General features: G+C 41.5%; 1 protein-coding gene across 3 annotated transcripts in view; it reads right to left on the bottom strand.

The window, feature by feature from the left end:
* The window catches only part of RGS17 (regulator of G protein signaling 17), a 75,911-nt gene extending 60,986 nt beyond the window's left edge, over positions 1–14,925 (bottom strand). The window contains exon 1 of one of the 3 annotated variants that reach the window (XM_057406111.1): positions 14,760–14,925. The gene's annotated coding sequence lies outside the window, so the exon portion shown is untranslated. The remainder of the gene's footprint in view (positions 1–14,759) is intronic. The other 2 variants (XM_057406093.1, XM_057406102.1) reach the window with 2 other exon arrangements.
* Positions 14,926–19,202: the final 4,277 nt, after the last annotated feature.

A 19,202-nucleotide genomic window follows, 5' to 3' on the forward strand; every position in this document is an offset into this window, starting at 1 on the left:
CAGTCCTTTGCATAAAATTCTTCAGCATCTCCTGCTTCTTTTTCTAGCTCTTTAATGCTGGATTTCTTTCTCCCACGACATGTTTTCCTACTGCCTTAAGTCTACACTGGAACCCAGATAGTCAGTTTACTGTTGGTTAGATCTTGCTCTTTTCAGCCTCCTACCCACTGATGAATGGCTTTCTTCTCCCTGATGTTGCACTGGCAATTTAAATTAATTGCATAGACAGAAAATGTCTTTATCTCCTCTCCAAATTTTTCTCTCTGTTGTACCATAATTTTTCAAATCACTTTGTTCCTACCTTTTTAAACTTCAGTCACCATCAACTCCTCTCTCCATTTATAAACTCATCCGTTGCAAAATACTGTTGTTCATTTTTCTGATCTCTAAAATACTTCTCTCCTTCCATTTCCACAGTAAAAAGCCTCTCAGCCTCCTGACCTTTACTTTTCAGTGTCCTACGTTCCTTTTCCATACTTCCAAGATTGTATCACTGTAGCCATTTAGTTCACCTTTTCTTCCCTAATTTCCTTTTTTCTTTTTTCACTAACTTGCGTCCAGATTTATGTTCTTGTTTCAGTACCCTTCACTGTTATCTACCACTGCAATCTTTATGTCTATTTTACCTGTTTCTTACCCTTTCACACATTAAAGGTCCCTTTAACATCTCTCTGTTCTCTCAGACTGTGCTGGTTATTTCTTCTGCTCTTGAAATTTTTATCTTTTCCTGGAAGATCTGGATAACCAGTTCTGAGTTGTACACTCTCTAAAACTTTCTATCAACCAAATAATTCTGTTTTCCTGCTCCCCAAGTTTAGCAGTTCTTGCCTCAGGATGTAAGCAAGGAAACAGCTGGAGAGCCAGGGGCAAAAGGCTCACAATGTATATAAATGTGGCATAAAAAGTTGTTTAGATCTTATGAAAGGTCTGTATGGAAGGCAATGAAACATTTAGCATCTCAATAGAAGATTCATTTTACTTAGTGAATAGGATAAACTGTTCTCTGTGGAGCTGACTCAAGCACTTCCTCCTGCAGAAAAAATTGTTGTAGTTTTGTGGAAAGAACTAGTCAGAATTAAACTGAACTGCCTTCATGTTTAGTCACAAAGTAAGAGTTTGCAGATTTTTCTGCTAGGGTGGAGGCCTGCGTTGATGTTCAACATTCCATTATGTGGACATATAGGAAGTTTTGCCTTGCAACTACTGATTTGAGCTCACGTTTCCTCACTTGGACAGACCTGTGGACAAGTACTATGACACTTTTGTGGAGAATAGTTTTTGTTCCATCCTTCAGGATGCAGTAGCACAAGCACTTTAAGAAAGTGTATGTCTGCTCTTACTCTCAGAAATCATCCCCAGCCACTGACCCTGACATACTACTGCAGATCTATTGCTAACCTTCCCATTCTCATTAATATTCTGGAAAAAATATATAGATGCTTTTAAAATACAACCTAAATGTCTTAAAACCTCTTGAATTTTCTTTCTGTGGCTTCACCTTAACTTATACACTTATTGCTATAATTGCGCTATGACTGATGACTTCTGGAGAAAGACTGACAAAGGTTAGATATTCTTGCCAACAATATTCTGTCTAAATCCACACCTGAAATTTTTATTCTGGGGAGCTGTAGATTAGATTAGAGTCCTAGCAAGAATAAACATGTGCCAGGGAAACTTTCTGTCTGCTTTTAAGAAACTTTGCTTACAGGGGAACAAATGCCACAGGCCTGTGCCAACTGTAAGCATGGCAAGTTCCCATGGTCCATCTACATCACTGTCTTGTGAACAAGATGACAAGATTTCTTGTGGCTGTGTGTGGCATCACAATAGCAGCAGAGCCAGCGAGGCTGAGGCACTCAGGCTTGGGTGGGATGTGGAATGCCTGATGGAGTAACCATTGGATACTCAAAGCGTAAGTGCTTATCACTTGGGCACTCAGACCAACAGTGTTGTTCCCACGTTCGTTGAGGGTGTCTGAGCTCCAGACCAGCCTTTAACAAACTGTGTATGCATACCTACAGCCTCGGACTCACTGCTTTGTCTGATCAGGGAACTGTTTTCTGACACACGCACATAATACTAGTGATGTATTTCCTGCTGTTGTGTCACCTATGCAACATCTTAGGAAGGAGATGAGGAAGGAAATGTTTTCAATGTGCTAATAGCACTGACCTTCATAGTCCCATTATGCATCACTCAGAAGCAGTGACAAGGCATTCAAAATCTGAAACAGTCTGGAAGCCAAATTTAGAAAGTTTCTGAATGGCTTTATGTTTGTTTGAATAATACATTTTTTTTTAAATATAAAAAATAAACTGAAGGAATGACATAACTGCATTTGGAAGGGGGACATTACTGCCTTCTGATCACATCAGACACCTGGACTTTTTTTCAGCCACCATAATTTTGGGCGCAACCAAATTTTGGTTCCTGGTGAGGTCCCTGTCCTGAGACAGGCCTGAGTATTTTTCTTGGAGCATAGTAGGACAAAGGATACAGCATGCTTATTGTCAGCTCAAACCTCTTCCTGAGTGTAAAGACAACTTTTTTCAATGTGAAACTCACATAAAGCAGCATGATCACTTCCACTCAAGTCTGAACGTGAGTCTAGTTCACATACCTAGTTCATAACAGGACGGAACACTAAGAAACCAGCCAATTCATCCTAGTGGCCCAGATTCTTCATTTCCTTGACAAATGTTTAATTTTCTCTTGTGATTTGACTTTTCTTTTGAAGATGACTCATGCGGCAACGAATCAAAGTGATGACATTTTTGGTTGTCCTCTGCAATCTTACGTAGGTGGACCACAGTTTTATTGCTAGAATCCTGCTCTTCTAAACTAATATCTAAGTGTCTATATTAATATTTTGTTTATTTATCTAGTCCTACCAGATGCCAAGATTGAGAAGCACTTTTAAGTTAACTTGCTGAAGAATTGCCTGGAAAAGCTATTTTGTCTGAGAAGACAAATTATACCAACACTGAAGCTTTCTTGTATCCAAATCAACACAGAAATGTACTTTGGTCACGGTGGGGGAAACAAAAAAGATACTTTTAGGCTCCCCCAAAGTTTATGTAGGTGAACCTTTTCTCACACACATGGTCTCATGTCTTTTGCTGCCACTATTCCCAGCAAGGATCTCACTGAGTCACAGCACTGAAACTCAAGCAGCACAGTCTTAAGATTTCTTCAGGTGTCAGCTGCACCTTGAATCCTCCTTACCAAGGTATCATCTTTATTTAAATGTGAGAGGATCCTCATGGAGCAGTCACACAGCCTACTGCATTCCTACTCCAGGGAGCTCTGCAGATGGACTTACTAAGTGAAAGGGCTGGAGGAGGGGTTCTGTGTTTGGAAAAGAGTACTGCTGCCACGGCATTTGAGTCTCCTTTTTTTACCAGATACAAAGATTTTGCATTCTGAGGGTTTCCTCCATCTTCTAATGTCTGTTTGATCTAAAGAGCATTACCGGAAAAAGTATTTAAAGGGGAGGGAGATTAATGAACAAAGGGAAGGGAGAGAGACCAATTTAATATGGATGACTGCACGAGAACAAATGGGGAATAAGCTGTCTTTGAATAAATGTGGATGGAAATGAGAAAAAGGTTTTCAACAGGAGCTCTGGAACAGCCTTTGAGTAAGAACAGATGTGAAAAAGAACTTCCTGCACTTAATATTAACTTGATCCAGAAAAAGAAGGAAAGGTAGGAACTGCTTCCTGGAAACAGCCGGAGACTGGGATGCAATTAGCCAGGGTGTTCCCTCCAGCCTACGCTCCTATTTTCCAATGTTCTTACAACTACTACTAAGACACCTGCTGGAATTGGCCATACTAATGAAAAGCAGTCTAATCCAGAACTCTGCTGAGCACACGCTGCCAGCCTGGTTTGATAGCAGTTGATTTGCTTGGCACTCTGCTGGATACACTCTGTACCTTAGAGGATAGGACTGTAGCACAATTTAAAACTGTCTCTCACCTACATAACTTGGGGTTTAACATAGAGAAAAAAACAAAGAAAAAGGAAATCTGCAGGAGTAGTACCCAAGTTGGTTTTAAAACAGAAAATACTGTCTTTAGGTGATTGCAGCTAGCAACTGAGAGCACAGGGGACACTCAGGGTGCCTCTGGGATTCAGACCCCTTGTTGCATGTGATCTCATGGTCCAGCATGGTCTACTTAACAGAGCCTAAATCACATGTCTGAAATACGACTGCTGGCTAGGATTGCATGTAGTATAGTTTTTGCCACAGAAGTTCATTCAAGTTAATGGAAAAATGCCTTACACATTAATAGCAATTCAATTATTTGGAGTCTTAAAACCCCTGTGATCATTAAACCAAATGAATCCCATCTACAGCCGGGTCTGCAATAAATTACAGTTTCAGACAAACGTAGCCTTCTTACATAAAAGTTCTCTTAGACCATAGTTACGTGAATTCAAAGAGAACTTTCCCTCCATCTTTGAAGTGACATGTAGTACCTTCTTTTAATTAAGAAATACACTACATTGCAGTTACTCAGGACATCAGCCCCAGGGCACTGACCTCAGGGCAAATTTACTGGAAGAACTGATTGGTGGTAATTTATGCCACAGCCCATGCATGTGTCCTTTCACTGTGGTAAGCAGAAGGCAATTAATTTGCAGTATCTTAGGCTAAATTACTAAGAAATACATATAAGCATATATAAAGTGTATGCTGATATAGATTGATTAAAAACTCTCTCCTGGAACAAGCTCTGATAAAGCCCAAAGATGTGGTGCTGTTAAAATTCAGAGTAATCTGCAGTTAGAAAAGGTATGCTACATTCATTACGAGAATTAAGCATGAGTTGGCCTATTAGTCCAATCTCTGTTATTACCTGTAAAAATATTTTCTCATGTGTATTATAACTGTGATCTTACAGGATCTTTTATCATAAAAACTAGCAACTGAGCCAAAAGAAGTGCACACAGAATTTTTTTATACTTAATTTGGTAAAGCTAGGACAGATGTTATTTGACCGACTTTACTTTATTGGAGTTACCTCATTTTATGAGGATGACAGATCTACAGGTAAGGTTTAATGTATCACAAAAAAATCCCAGACTGTTTTAAAGAATTGATAAGATGAATGTCAGGATATATACAGAAGGTATTGTGCTACCTGCTATACGCTTCCATTTTCTTGTCCTGATTGTTAAAATGTAGGGCTACATTGCTCAACCATCCAAAGTCTGCATGTTTTTTGAAGTCTTTTGCTTACCAAGGATTTTTTTTTCCTAACACTGTCATAACTAATACTTTTCATATTGATATTCTTATTACATATTCAAGGGAACAGTGTAATTACATTGGTTGGGTTTTGCTCTGGTCATCTTCAGAATGTCTAGGAATGACCAGAAAGACCGACTGGTGACCCAGCTGCCAGTTTCTGGTTTTGTCCCAGAGAATTTCAGATCTGGAGATTTTCTGAATCTTAAGCTCTCTCTCATGTTTTATATATGAGCATTACTTTGGTAAAAGGGAAGCTGTCAAGCGGAGAGCAAGACAAAATTCTTAATGTTAAATTTTGACCCTTGAAAACAACTAGAATTTTGATCTGTATCTTGAGTTTGTAGGAAAGATGGCATGACTGACAATTACCTTAACTTACCAGGTCTAAACCCCAAAAATCTGGAAAGCCAGTAACAGTCTTTTCATAATGTGCTCTGTATTTGTTCTCAGTGCTTACCAAATTGTCTAGATTCTCAAGATAATAACGTGAAGGATAGTCCCCTCCTCTTTCACTCTTTTGAACTTTCTGGATCCTCTATTTTCCTAAAAATCCCTGAAATGTCACCTGCTTTGACACACTGTATGAAACCACATCACAGATTTGTCACAGCATTATATGCCTGAACAAGAAAAATGCTCAGCAGAAGCAAAGTCACACAAGGTATTTAATTTTTCTATTATATCGTGCACATACAAATATGAGCCTCTCCCCTTTCCTAAACTTTACACTTCCATGCTGAATATCCTTGAACAATTCTCTCTCCTGCTATGTGTACTAGAAATCAATATTGTACATAAATCATACCCACCTCATCCCACAGATTTGATACAATATTAACAGTAATAAACACATGAAGGACTTGAATGAAGTCACTATAATTAAAGACAATGAGTTAAGCTAAATACAAGTTTTAAAACTACATCTATTTGAGATCGGCATGAGATGGTTATATTAATATTTTACAGAAGATTAGCAATTTGATGACTAAAGTTGATGGATATATTGTCAATATAAATATGTTGACTTCTGCTAGTGCACAACATTATGATTATGGATTAAAAATTATAAACATTAAATGTATTACAACCTGGTAAATCTTGGTCTGAAATTAAAAATTTGGAATAGTTATGAAGCAGATCTGTTTCTAACTGGATCCTATACACACATGTTCTGTACAACTTGACAACCTTCCCCTCTACTGTGAATGAAATGGAACCATCAAAAATTATACTACTACTTTTTGTAGTAGGCGAATATCAAGGGAACAATATAAGCTAACAACAACAAATCAGTGATTTAAGGTGACCTGGATCCATTGGTAAGTAAATCACAGTGAATATGGATTTACTTTGTTTGAATCTAATATCGTACACCTAAGGAGAAAGGAGGAAGGCCAAAGTCAGAGGCTGGAGGCTAGATCCTGAAGAGAAGTGATGTGTTTGTACTGGAAGGCTAAACAATTCCAGGGCTTGTTCTCTGGCTCTCAGGCCAAATGGCCAATTTAGTTACATTTACTTAATTAGACTGACCTGCTCTGGATAACAGGTCAGCCTCATACAAGCATTTTATGGTCCCTGGACTGCAGTAACTTTCCAGTCAGGTCTGAAACCATTCTAAATCTCTAGTGCATAGACGATCAAGTTCTGATGCAAAACCTCAGGCTTTTACTATTTTACAGAGACATAACCTGGGACTCGAACAAGAACTGAGAGTCATGGCAAAGTAAACAAAGTGCTCAGTGCAATCCTACATCCAACAGAGCTGTGCTACCTTGGCTACGTTATAAGGAAATCTTAAGACAGCCATGTGAAAAACATGCTATTTCTGTATTTTTCACTGACTGCTATTGAAACAACAGCTGTGATGTCCTTAGATAAAGAGGGCTATTGATCAACTGAAGTAGGTTTAATAAGAGCTAAGACAATGGCTGAAGGAGTATAGAACACATCTCACAGTAAATGCCCTCAGGAGCCAGTTAGTTTAAAAATAGAAAAAAATCAGGAGTGGATTTATCAGTTTCTGAGTAGTCTATGCTGCAAAATCATAGACTCATAGAATAGTTAGGGTTGGAAAGGACCTTAAGATCATGTAGTTCCAACCCCTCTGCCATGGGCAGGAACACCTCACACTAAACCATATCACCCAAGGCTCTGTCCAACCTGGACTTGAACACCGCCGGGGATGGAGCATTCACAACTTCCTTGGGCAACCCATTCCAGTGCCTCATCACCCTCACAGTAAAGAACTTCCTCCTTATAGCCAATCTAAACTTCCCCTGTTTAAGTTTTAACCTGTTACCCCTTGTCCTATCACTACAGTCCCTAATGAAGTATCCTTATAGGTATCCCAGTATCCTTATAGGCCCCCTTCAGATACTGGATGCAAGATGACATACAGATAGTAGAAGTAAAATAAGGTAATTTTCTTGTGCAGGGTTCACTGATGCTTTAACAAGATTTTTCAAGTGTCCAACCTCTGTCAGGTATCTCTATCCTACATTGCAATTTGCAGTGCAGGCTTTGAGACAGATACTTGATATGGGACGGTTCTTCTGCAGAGAGAGAGCAGGACAAATCCAATATAGTCAGTTTTCTGTACAGCAAATCATTGTATACTGAATCACTGACCAATGCCCAGCTATCAGCTCAAAGCTGACACTTTCATAACTTTATAATTTAAGAAGTTACTTCACTGCATAGAGGTATTCCCTCTATCCTTTTCAATATTCTCGCTACATGAGTACTTCATTTTTTTGTGGTAGCTCTGTGACTTGATTTTGCATAATAAATAAACAGATATAGAATTTTAAAACATCCTTGACTATTCTGGTCAGCACAATACTTACCTTACAGCTGAGACTCTATTATTATCATGTGGAGCATTTTTACATTGTGAGGGTCAGTGTTTATGAAAATACTTGGACACACATAATGCAGGTAACAGTGAAAAAATGCTAGGAAGTAGACTCCAGTTACCAGGTTATCAAGATGCATCAGTTAGATTATCAGACCATTATATGACAACTGCATTACAACAAAGTTATTTAGAGTTAAGCATCCAAATAAATTGTGGATATATTTTCAAACCATTCTATATGAATGATAAAAAATAGACATTTCACTCCTTTCTTCCCCAAACCATCTTGAAAGCTATTAAATATCCAATCAATATTTTAGGACTTTGCAATTTCTGAAGATAAGACTTAGAAATAAAGGTATCTTTGGGACACTGAGTAATTAGGACCACACTTCCCACCTACATTCATGAAAACAGGGCTACCTGTGAAGCCTTTGTACAGAAAGTTATTACTCGCTGTTCTTGACTTTTGTGTGATGCAAACCATTGAGAAAGCACCACCTACACTGCTGTCTGCTACAATGTGAATATCAGAGAGCGCATGGTGCCTGCAGTGCTATCATAATAAGGTAGATTGGATAAGGAGTTCCTTACTTCAGAAGGTTGCTCTCGTTACTTAAATAACAAACAATAACAATGGTAATGAAAATTTACCATATATTTTTTCACTCTAACATAGGTGAGGCACTGGCACAGGCTACGCAGAGAAGCTGTAGCTGCCTCATCCCTGGAAGTGTTCAAGGCCAGGTTGGATGGAGGTTTGACCAACCTGGTCTAGCGGAAGGTGTCCCAGCCCATGCTGGGGTGGGAGTAGAACTAGATGAGCTTTAAGGTCCCTTCCAGCCCAAACTATTCTGTGATTCTATGCCTTCTCTCTAATGTAGTCTTTGGGGAGATCAGTGTGCATATGGTCATACTAAGCTGGCCAGTGGTACTGTGAGAAATATCAGAAATTCCTGCATCTTCTTGCCACAGACACATTGCTTCTTGGGGTCCCTAGTGATTTGAGCTCTCTCATTTGAAAGCTGTCTGAACCACACTAAGCATAAAAGTCCTGTGCTAAGGATACCATGGCAGCCTTCATCCATGATCCCTGTGGTTTAATTGCCTTATCTCACAGGATTATTTTACTGCAATTGACATGAATTGCTGACAAATGAAGACATTGTCACAGCATACCACAACACAGCAAAACACAACACAGCAAAACATAACACAGCACAGCAGCAGCCCAAACCTTACTCAGCCTTCCTAAAGCAGCATAAAACCAAGTCTTGCTTGGACTTGCACTTTTTACTAAAATTAAAGAGCAAGGTGACATAATCAATTGACTTTTACACCAGGGAGCTGTGACAGAGTGGCAGTCTCCCTTTGAAGGCAGCATTACTCTGGTATACTCTCTGCTGGTTTGTATGTATAGAGTTAGGGCTATATAGAGTGGTCCAGCTTGTGATCTATCTCATAGTTCAGCAAGCACAGAGCTGGCATCACTAGACAAAGCAACCAAGCTGCCTTAAATGAGACTGCTTTGGTAGCAGAAGCTGCATAACTATGCTAATGCATCACTCACTAATTCACTCCCTTTCTTACTGAAGAAACTAGGCTATACATATACATATTATTCTTCCATGGAGAAAGATTATGCAGTACAGATGTAGTGTTTAAGATGTCTGAGTGTCTTTAGGTAATACGTAATGCGTGGCTCCAGGATTTCAGATTTTATTAACCTTTTATTTCTATTCTACTTCCCTACCTGTATTCTCCACATACATTGTGTCCAGAAATTTACTGATTTCTAAGAAATTGCTGTCATTTGCTGACAAAGTAAATAATGTATGATTTTTTTTGTATGAAATATGTCATTCATATTTTATAAACACGGAACTTAAAGACAAAGCTATCACTCAAACTTTACATGAAGATATGATAGAATCAATCTTAAATCAATTCCATTCTTTTTTTCTTTTTTCTCTTTTTTTTCATTTAAGTCCAAATTCATTAACATATCAGAACAGCAAAAACTATTCAAAGCACACCCATCATTTAAATTGAGTTTACATCTATTTTGCACCACTGGAGCTGTGCAAAGCACATAAAGCATGCTGGGGAATCAAGACCCTCAGCTGGTTTGTAGAACCCATGTTAAGCCAAGGCCCAGGTTACATGGTGGCTGGACAGGAGCAGTGCAGACCCTGAGTTCATCTGTTTGTGTGCTATGAATATTCCCGGAGGTTGCTGCCACAGTCCCCACTGCATGGCTGCTTCCTTTGTGCACGTTAGAGACAGCAGAAGTGCCAAGGGAAACCTTCTGAGAACAGATATCCAACTTTGCATTGAGACAAAGTCTTTTGCAGAAAAGACCTCTCTGAATTGGTTAATTCCCTCCTTGACTGAGGACTGGAGTGAGACATGCATGAAGCTGCCTGTCTCAGTCCAACTGCAGCCAAGAACTGCAGGGGTGCCAAGCTGAGCTCCTTTGGAGGGTGCAGTAACCCCCCAGGAGTCAGCAACAAAGCTACTCACACAAGCCTACTTACAGCCTGTATAGTATCATAGAATCACAGAATCATAGAACCATAGCCATTAAGCTATAACAATGAATAGGTAAACTTAATTACAACTTAATCTATTCATTTGGTTTTATACCCTATGCACAAGCTTTTATTTAACAGTATGGGAAGTTTGATTACATTATTACTAAGAGTACTGAGAACAAAGAATAGGTCAACAGAAATGCTAAATTTCTTGAAGGATTTAGTTTCTAACTAATTTTAACTCAAGCCAATTATCATGTTAATTTTATGTTCTTAGAAAACTCATTCTGTATTTACAGAATAAGCACTGCAAGTATGGTGAGGACGTATTTTTCATTTCAAAAGCTGAAGCTGAGACCTTGGTACATGTGCAAAAGAAATCCCTACCTGACATCATGGAGACATGATCAGGAGGGAGATAAAGGAACTGTGATGAACAGCTCTGTGACAACTAATACTGTTTCACGTAGGACACTTCTAGTGTATTCATAAGAATCTCCATATGTTTCAGACTTAAGAGGCATGCTTCTTACTCATACAAGTAAGAAAGTGCCATTTGAAAGATACTAGGATTGTAAAATTTATTCAAGCTAATGTATTTTCTGTGTAGGAAAGTTTATATACTATATATATATATATCATTTGCCACATATATATATATATACACATGCATATATACACATACATGCCACTCATAAGCAGAAAATCATTCTCACATTTAGTCTGAGACTGGTTTAAGTCTGAGACTGGCTGACATCCCTCCTATCCTGTCTTCATAATTATACCACTCAGTCTCTTCTTTCAGTCTTTTGGGAGACGAGGATTACTGCATCTGAGGTTCCCAGTATCTTATTTTTTGTGATGGATTTCACAACTCAAATGGGCTTCCACCATTCTTCACTTGTCTACGCTCTGTTGTGGATTGTGTTGCTCCAAGTTGTGCATGTTGTTGATTTCAGACTGTGAGAACTTCTGGGTCTTTGGGTCCAGGCTGTGTTTTTGTAGTCCTCTGGTCTCTCAGTCTTCTATTACTCTTGTGAGGATTTCAAAGTGGGGGAGGAGGGTGGTGGTGGTGAGATCAAGGAAGCTTACTTGCAATGTTGGTCTGATCAATACTAGTGCTTCTCAAGCATGATTCTAACTCAGTAGTACTCCTGGGGAGAAGAACTTGTGTCACAGCTCCTTCCAAATCAGTTCAATTTTATGGGGCATTTAAACTTATGAAACTATGCATGTTGCTCAGTATGCACATCCTTATGATGACTGTTACACAGAACAATTAGAAGTTATGCTAATTCAAATGTACAGAGTTAATAGATACATGCCTTTTGACATATCACTTGTATTTTGTATTTAGTATGCTTCTTAAAAATGATGAACTGCATTTTAAGAATAAAACATTTCATCTTTTCAGAGTAGATAGAAAACTGAATTAGGACAGGAAATTTGTCACCAAGCTGTCAGTTAGATTTCGATTCAAATCAATAGTGCAGGGAGTTAATTTTCAACAGCTCATTCTTGAAATGAGTTCACGAGTTCAGGGCAGTTCTTTGTGCACAAGTGTCCATGTTGCATAACAAGAAAAAGAATGACTATTCTTATTTGTATATTTCAACATAAAGACTGAGGGCTGAATATGGCTTTACACCCCACAGCAGACCTCTCAACTCACTGACAGATAAAACAAAGGTACCTGAAGTGCCAGCACTGTACCAGCTCTGGTGAGAGAGGACACCCCTAGCACCTTGCACAGACACAGGATGTGATCCATGTCACATCAGAAAGCTAAGGAGAACTAAATGAAATTATCAAGCAGCAGGTTCATAGCAAACAAACGGAAGTATTTTTTCACACAAGTCATAATCAGATTGTGGTGCTCATTGCCACAGAATGTGGCTGAGACCAAAGTATAAACAGATTAAAAAAAGGGAGTAGAGAAATTCAAGGGCTTATTAAATATGATGGGCTGGGATCAACCCCCAGTTTCAGAAATCCCTGTACTATGGTTTGCTGGAACTTGAAAGGATATACCAGGAAGACTGCTGTATACCAATAGCATTTCTTACGTTTTCCTCCCTTAAGCATCTCCTACTGACTGTAGTCAAAGCCAGGATAGATGTTCAACTCACTATAGCAATATTTTTGATCATATGCTTTTAATTAAATTATGTTCTTATTTCAGCTATTTAAAAAGATCTAAGGCCCTGCCTGATGGAGAAATGCATGTAACTGTCTAACACTCTCGTATTTTAGGGAGGGAAGGGCTTGTGTGTGCCACAGCCTTTGCGTCTTAGGCCATAAACTTACTGGGGTGGGGCACATGTATCTTTTATTAGGACTTTGCTTCTTCTGAAGGTGAACTCAAATAAAAATATGTATTTGATAACAGTGATTACAGTGTAACACTGTTTCTCCATAAAGATAATTTGTTTGCCTAAATGTCCTATGCCACACGAAAATTCTCTAGTGATTTACGTAAGGATGATGACACTAGCATCCATCGATGCAAAAAGGAATTAACTTACTTTATAGAACTCCCCACGTTTGCAATGCATGAATATTACATTTGTAGGAAACTATTTATCACCTGTTATCTGTAACAGTATTGCCAGATGATGTATAACTTACATTTACCTAGCAGTGTATTTGAGATTTCATCCATTTTGCAGAAGCATCTGGCTGCAAACCTATGACACACACTGGTGAAAATCCAGATACAGAAATGAAGAAACCAAATACCAAAAATTCTGAATTTTACCCCCACTAGTTTTAAGCCTGATGGTGCGGGTAGGGTTTCCTTCTAAATCGTCAAGTAGCTATGAACTGTGTATTACAGGGTTGACAGCAGAGCAAGCTAGGCAGCCTCAGCTTTCTTAACTGCGGGCGGTTTCATACCAAGGAGAGGTGAAGAATCGCAGGAGAAGCGCAGCACACCGAGGGTTTCGGAGCCGGGCAGCACTACCGCATCCCCGCACCCCCGGGACGCGGCGGCACCGGGTGTTTCCCTGGGCGCCGGGAAGCCCTGCGCTCTTCGGGGCCACGCCGGCACTGCGCTGTCCCGCCCTCCTCGGCACCGGGGCCGAGCCGGGAGCATCCCCGGCCCCGCCGGCCGCGCCCGGCCACCTGCTCCTCTCGCCGCCCCTCCCGCATCCCGCCGACATTTCCAGGGGAGGGGCGGGAGGAGGCAGAGGGATGGCCGTGCCGCAGGGTACGGCGGGCGGGGGAGACTGGGTGCCGCCCGGGTACCGCCGAGGGCGGTGCGGCCGGTGCCCGCGGTACCAGCGGGAAGGGTAACGGGGAATAGCCCCTGCAGCCTCCCCTCGCCGGCACGGTGGGGGCATCCGAGAAGGGGGGCACTGGGCATGGAGGGACAGGAAAGCAACTCTTAATCTTAGAGCAATGACTCCGTTTGGTCACCCTCACCTTTCGCGGGCTCTTCGGATTAAAATAATAACAAAAATAATGATAATAATTACAACCCCTACACACACACACTGCCAAACAGACCCACGTTAGAGGGAGAGGAAGGTCAAGAGGAAAGGCAGGAGGACCACCGCTGCCTCATCTAGAAGCTGGCGGCTGTCACACCGCCAGCCCGTGCCCCCGGCTTCCCCGGGGGCGGCCACGTCCCTCCCCACCCTCCAGGGGCAGAGCAGCTTCTCCCGGCGGAGTCGTGGCACCCCAGACACACATCAGGGGAGGATGGAGAAGGGGGAAGACGGCGGAGGAGGGCGCGGGCAGAGTGCGGCGGCACCTCTGCCCACCCCTTTGTGCACCGCGGGCAGGGACACGCACATACAGAGACACACGCACTCCACCTTGCAGCCTCGGCGCCGCAGCCGCCGTTGTTACACACGCATGCACACGCTGACACGCGCCGGTCCCCCCGGTAAATGCATTTTCTGTTGCGCTCCACCGCCCTCCATCTATCCTCCTCGCCTCCCTCCCTCCCACCTCTTCCTTCTCCCCCCCTTTGGTTGGTGGGGTTTCCCCCGTCCCCCACGTCCCCGTCCCGTCTCCCCCACCCTCGCCGTGCATCAGTGTAACGCAGACATGTTGTTGCCGTTTAACACGGTTCAAGCTCAAATGCAAACGGAGCGCCTTACCCACCCCCGCCGGACTGCGTGCGGCTGGCGCGGAGCGGTCCCGGGAAGGGCTGGTGCGGCTCGTCCCTAGCGGAGCGGCAACGCTGCCATCCGCCCAACTTCAGCACCCGGCCGGCACGGAGAGGGAGACGGCGGCGGGCGGGCAGCAGGCAGGGAGGGAGGGAGGGAGGGAGGGAGAGAAGGGAGGGAGGGAGGGAAGGAGGGCGGTAGAGAGGGAGGGTGTGAGGAGCGGCGCGGAGGCAGGAGCCTCCGCACATGCGCTCTGCCACCGGCGGTGGAACCCGGCGGCCCCGGGAGTTTCAGCGGTCTTCGCTGTCGGATGAGTCACGGTCCGACCCGGCCCGGCAGCCGTGCTCGCCAGCCCCGGGAGTGCTCGGCGGGCTCCGCCGCAGGTCCCGCTGGGGACGCTCCCCCTGCAGCCATGGCTCCCGGCGCGGCAGGGTGGCGGTGGGTCTTGGGGCTGTGAGAGCGGCGGGGGCCGGGGTCCGCCAAGCGGCAGCATCCGAGCGTGTGGCGTGGAGTGCGTTAGGGCGGGAGCAATACGCTGCGGTGGTGGAAAGCGAAACGCTAGCAGTGCTGCGCTGCTGCTTGGCTTTATTTCTGACCCTCACTGGTGTGTCCAAATAGAAGAAAAATAAAAAGTAGGTGTATAAGCCACTATCCAACTCTTCATTCTCCTCATGCAGCTCGGATTGAGGCAGCGATTTAGTGGCTGAGTAACTTTTTGATATTGGGCACCTCTAGCACAATGCCTAAATAAAAAAAAAAACACCACAACACAGTGTGGGTGTGTCAGCTGCAACCGTGAGAATCAAGATTGGGGTGTTTTGAAGATCTGGCTCTGAATCCTGAATCCTGCCAGTTAGTTTGTCCCAGCTTTTCTAACACCACTTTACAAATTCTGGCTCAACAGAAAACATTGTTTAGCTTTCCTCCCGCACCTAAAAAATCTGGAGCCTGATATACCTTGAGGTAACAGCATTGGATAAATAATGTATTTGGCATCTGGATCATGTCAAAACATATCACGAATCCAGAAATGTTAATACCTCAAGAGAGAGCATGCTGCTGCATTTACCACTGCACCAACACAATTTGGCAAGACGATACAAAAAGGCACAAGGCTGGATCAGGGTGGTGCTATATCTTGCCAACAATCCATGTTAATTCTCTTTGTAAAACTGGTCTAGATCCCTGTGTATCCCATCTAGATCCCAAAGTGGAGTGCTGCAAAAACCGAAGCCAAAGGTGAACAGACATTCGAGGGCTGAGATGAAAAGTATTGGAATAAATTCTTCACTATGAGGGTGATGAGGCACTGGAACAGTTTGCCCAGAGTTGTGGATACCTCATCCCTGGAAGTTTTCAAGGCCAGGTTGAATGCGGCTTTGAGCAACCTGGTCTAGTGGAAGGTGTCCCTGCCCATGGCAGGGAGGTTGGAACTAGATGATGTTGAAGGTCCTTTCTAATCCAAACCATTCTATGATTCACTGATTCTATGGAAGCAGTCCAGGAGGGCTAACTCGCATGAGAACCATAAGAGCATAGGCATATCAAACAATCTCAGCTCCTGGGAATCTGTATTCAAAACATAACTAACATAACGTAGCAGTAGCAGTCGTGGCTGTGTGGCTTGCTTTTTAACTTCTGGGATAGAGGCTTCAAATTCTGAATCAGAAGAACCAAAGTCACTTCCCTGAACGTCACTCCTCACCAAAGCATCACTCATTTAATTCTGCTATTGGGAACTGAAAGGCGTAACTCCACTTCATACCAGAAGTTACTGGGTAACCAAAGACATCTTTGTATCACTGATATTATATCATGTTCTGTCCAAGCAGAAATTTTTGCAGTGAGTCTCCTCTTTGTCTTACAATGCTCATACCTTATCACCTTTTCCATGGCAAACATCCCCCTCTGCCCTTCATATACGAACAGACTTCTCTTGAATTGTTCAGCTAATTTAAAATAACTAAGAGCAACTGATACTTACCTTAATGTTTAAGCTTTTAAGACTTGAAGAACAGCATGAGGGCCTGATTTTTTTTTCCTCAGCTATCCCAAGTGTTCCAATAAAAATGCTACCTACAAGTAGTCTTGCCCTCAGAAAACCAGGCCAATTTTAGTTGCCTAAATAAAGATGTAAGTGTAACTCCAAGTTAAACATCTGAGTATGTTGAGTGTATGGCAATTTGAAAGTCTTTACAGAAATTTACCTTACCTCCCCTTTCTTTAGAAATAGTGCTCAAAAGAGTATCAGAAAGGATAAAACATATTTATGAAATGTTAACAATGGTTTTATTTGTTAATTGCTTAAATTTGTAAATTGCTTAAAATACTGCTGGTGTACCTGCTTAATATTAGGAAGACAGTTCTACTCTGATAAAAGCTATGAAAACTATGAGCAAGTGTTTTCTCCTGAAGATCAAGTAAGTACATAGAGTATGCAGATGTTTAGCCTAAAAGGGAGACTGAGTAATGGGGTAGGAATGAAAGGAAATAATTTTATCTGTTTACCAGGAAAAAAAGAAAAATATTTTAAATTTTATAAGTTTGAAAATACTATGCTTAAAATGTTTGAATATATAAAAGACTTAAGCATTTTATGACTCTTTTTAATGTTTCCCACAGCCCTGAACAAGCCCAGTCATTCCTATTTACCATTGTTTCCTGCACTGGAGCCATTCTTTGTTGCTTGAACTCCTGTTTATAAATCCGCTTCCTTTCAGTAGCTATTCAGATGCTCTGTTCTGACCACTGCCTAATCTTTGTGCCTGTTTTAGAGCCCTACAATTGCATTCAATGACTTTTCTTTCCAGGCCTTTCTATCATCTCTCCATGGTTCATGTGTCTTGTTCCATGCTTCTTTCCATTTCTTGACCCAAATAGTTTCTGTATTACCAAGCATTTACTGTTGTTTGTTTTTTGCTTTTTGTTTTTTTATTAGAACATGTTACTGCTTTTCCAATGGATTGTCTCTGACTTTTGAGAAAAGAGAAATGGATGGAGCAGTGCATTATAAAAGGACTTCTGAAAATCTGTAACACCATGTATGTGAGAACACTTTGTGATACAAAGAGTCCATATAAATCTAATAAAATCATTTTACTTCAACTTTGTGATCTAATGTCTGGATCCCTATTTGCTGTAATGGACATGATACTAGGTTGCTTGTTTTCCAGTACTCAGTATATATAATTATTACTTTACTGTATAGTTCCAGTCAACTTCTTATTTTATTTGTAGAATACAAGACATTTAAAATTTGTTATGGTCATGAAATCTTCAAGATTACATTCAGTTAAGAGCAGCCTCTGCCTGTCTTCAGCTTGAAGAATAAAATCAAAGCTATCATTAAAACAAATCAATAGCCTAAGGCTTCAAACTGATCAGAAAACTATGCTCTTCTTTCATACCCCCAGCATTGCTTCAATGTGATACAAAATGGAATATTTACAATATGTTCTGGCCACTGATCACATACATATTTCAATCTGTAAGCAGCAGTATTGCAACAGTTTAAAGATGCTGGCAATTGTAGCGTCAAGTAGGCAATGGGTTAGAAAATGTTCTGTAATTACAGAGATGACTGTATATTTATGGTATGCTTCATGCAAAATACTGCTTTGAATCTGACTTAGCTATATCCATGCAATACCATGGTTCTTTTACAGCCATGGCTGTTTATAACTGTCAGGCTGTCCGATGCTATTTGACACTATTAGGAAGAGTTTAAAGAATTAAATAGACCTTTCGATGCTGCTATGCAGAGAAACATGAAAACTAAAACAAACTTCAACCACAAAGCCATGAACCTAATTCTTCCTCTTTGGCACAAAGCAAATGATTTAAAGGAGTGATCATCTTCAGCTGGCTATTTGGATGGAAAGCTGGCTTGCAAAATGTGATTAAAGCTACAGCATCTTGGTGTTACAGAGAATTATTTTTGCAGTAGCAGCAACCAGAACAGAAGTGGAGTCTATCTCTGAGAGTCCAGTTTCAGATTTCTCCAAGCTACATTTATAATTTGGCTTGTTTATATGCAGAAACAAAGGCTTCTGAAGTCCCCTTATTAAAGAACTGCTCTTTGCAGATGGCAATTCACTTGTAGCTTCACTCAGAGCAAGACCCAGAAATAATGATATCTTGTTTTGCAGCTGTTTCTGTTAACTTTGGCTGAGCAATCAGTATTTCAAAGGCCGGTATTATGTGCCAACAGCCACCAAACCCCAAAATTCTGTTGACTCAAATGAGAAGAAAAATGTCACTGGCACTAAACTGATGAAACCAGACTGAACTATAGCTCTGGTGCTTGAGATAGCTTCCTATGGGCTTGAGCTACCCTGGTGGTCTCTTGATCCTAGCTCAGTAATAAACTGATATTAGCATTTTACCATTTCACCAAATACATTCTTGCATCACAAGCTAGACAAAGATTCCTAG

Source organism: Pezoporus wallicus, unplaced genomic scaffold (genome assembly GCF_028554395.1).
Source record: "Pezoporus wallicus isolate ANWC-B61680 ecotype Strahan unplaced genomic scaffold, APGP_CSIRO_Pwel_v1 contig_3817, whole genome shotgun sequence".
In the NCBI taxonomy this organism is placed as follows: Eukaryota; Metazoa; Chordata; class Aves; order Psittaciformes; family Psittacidae; genus Pezoporus; species Pezoporus wallicus.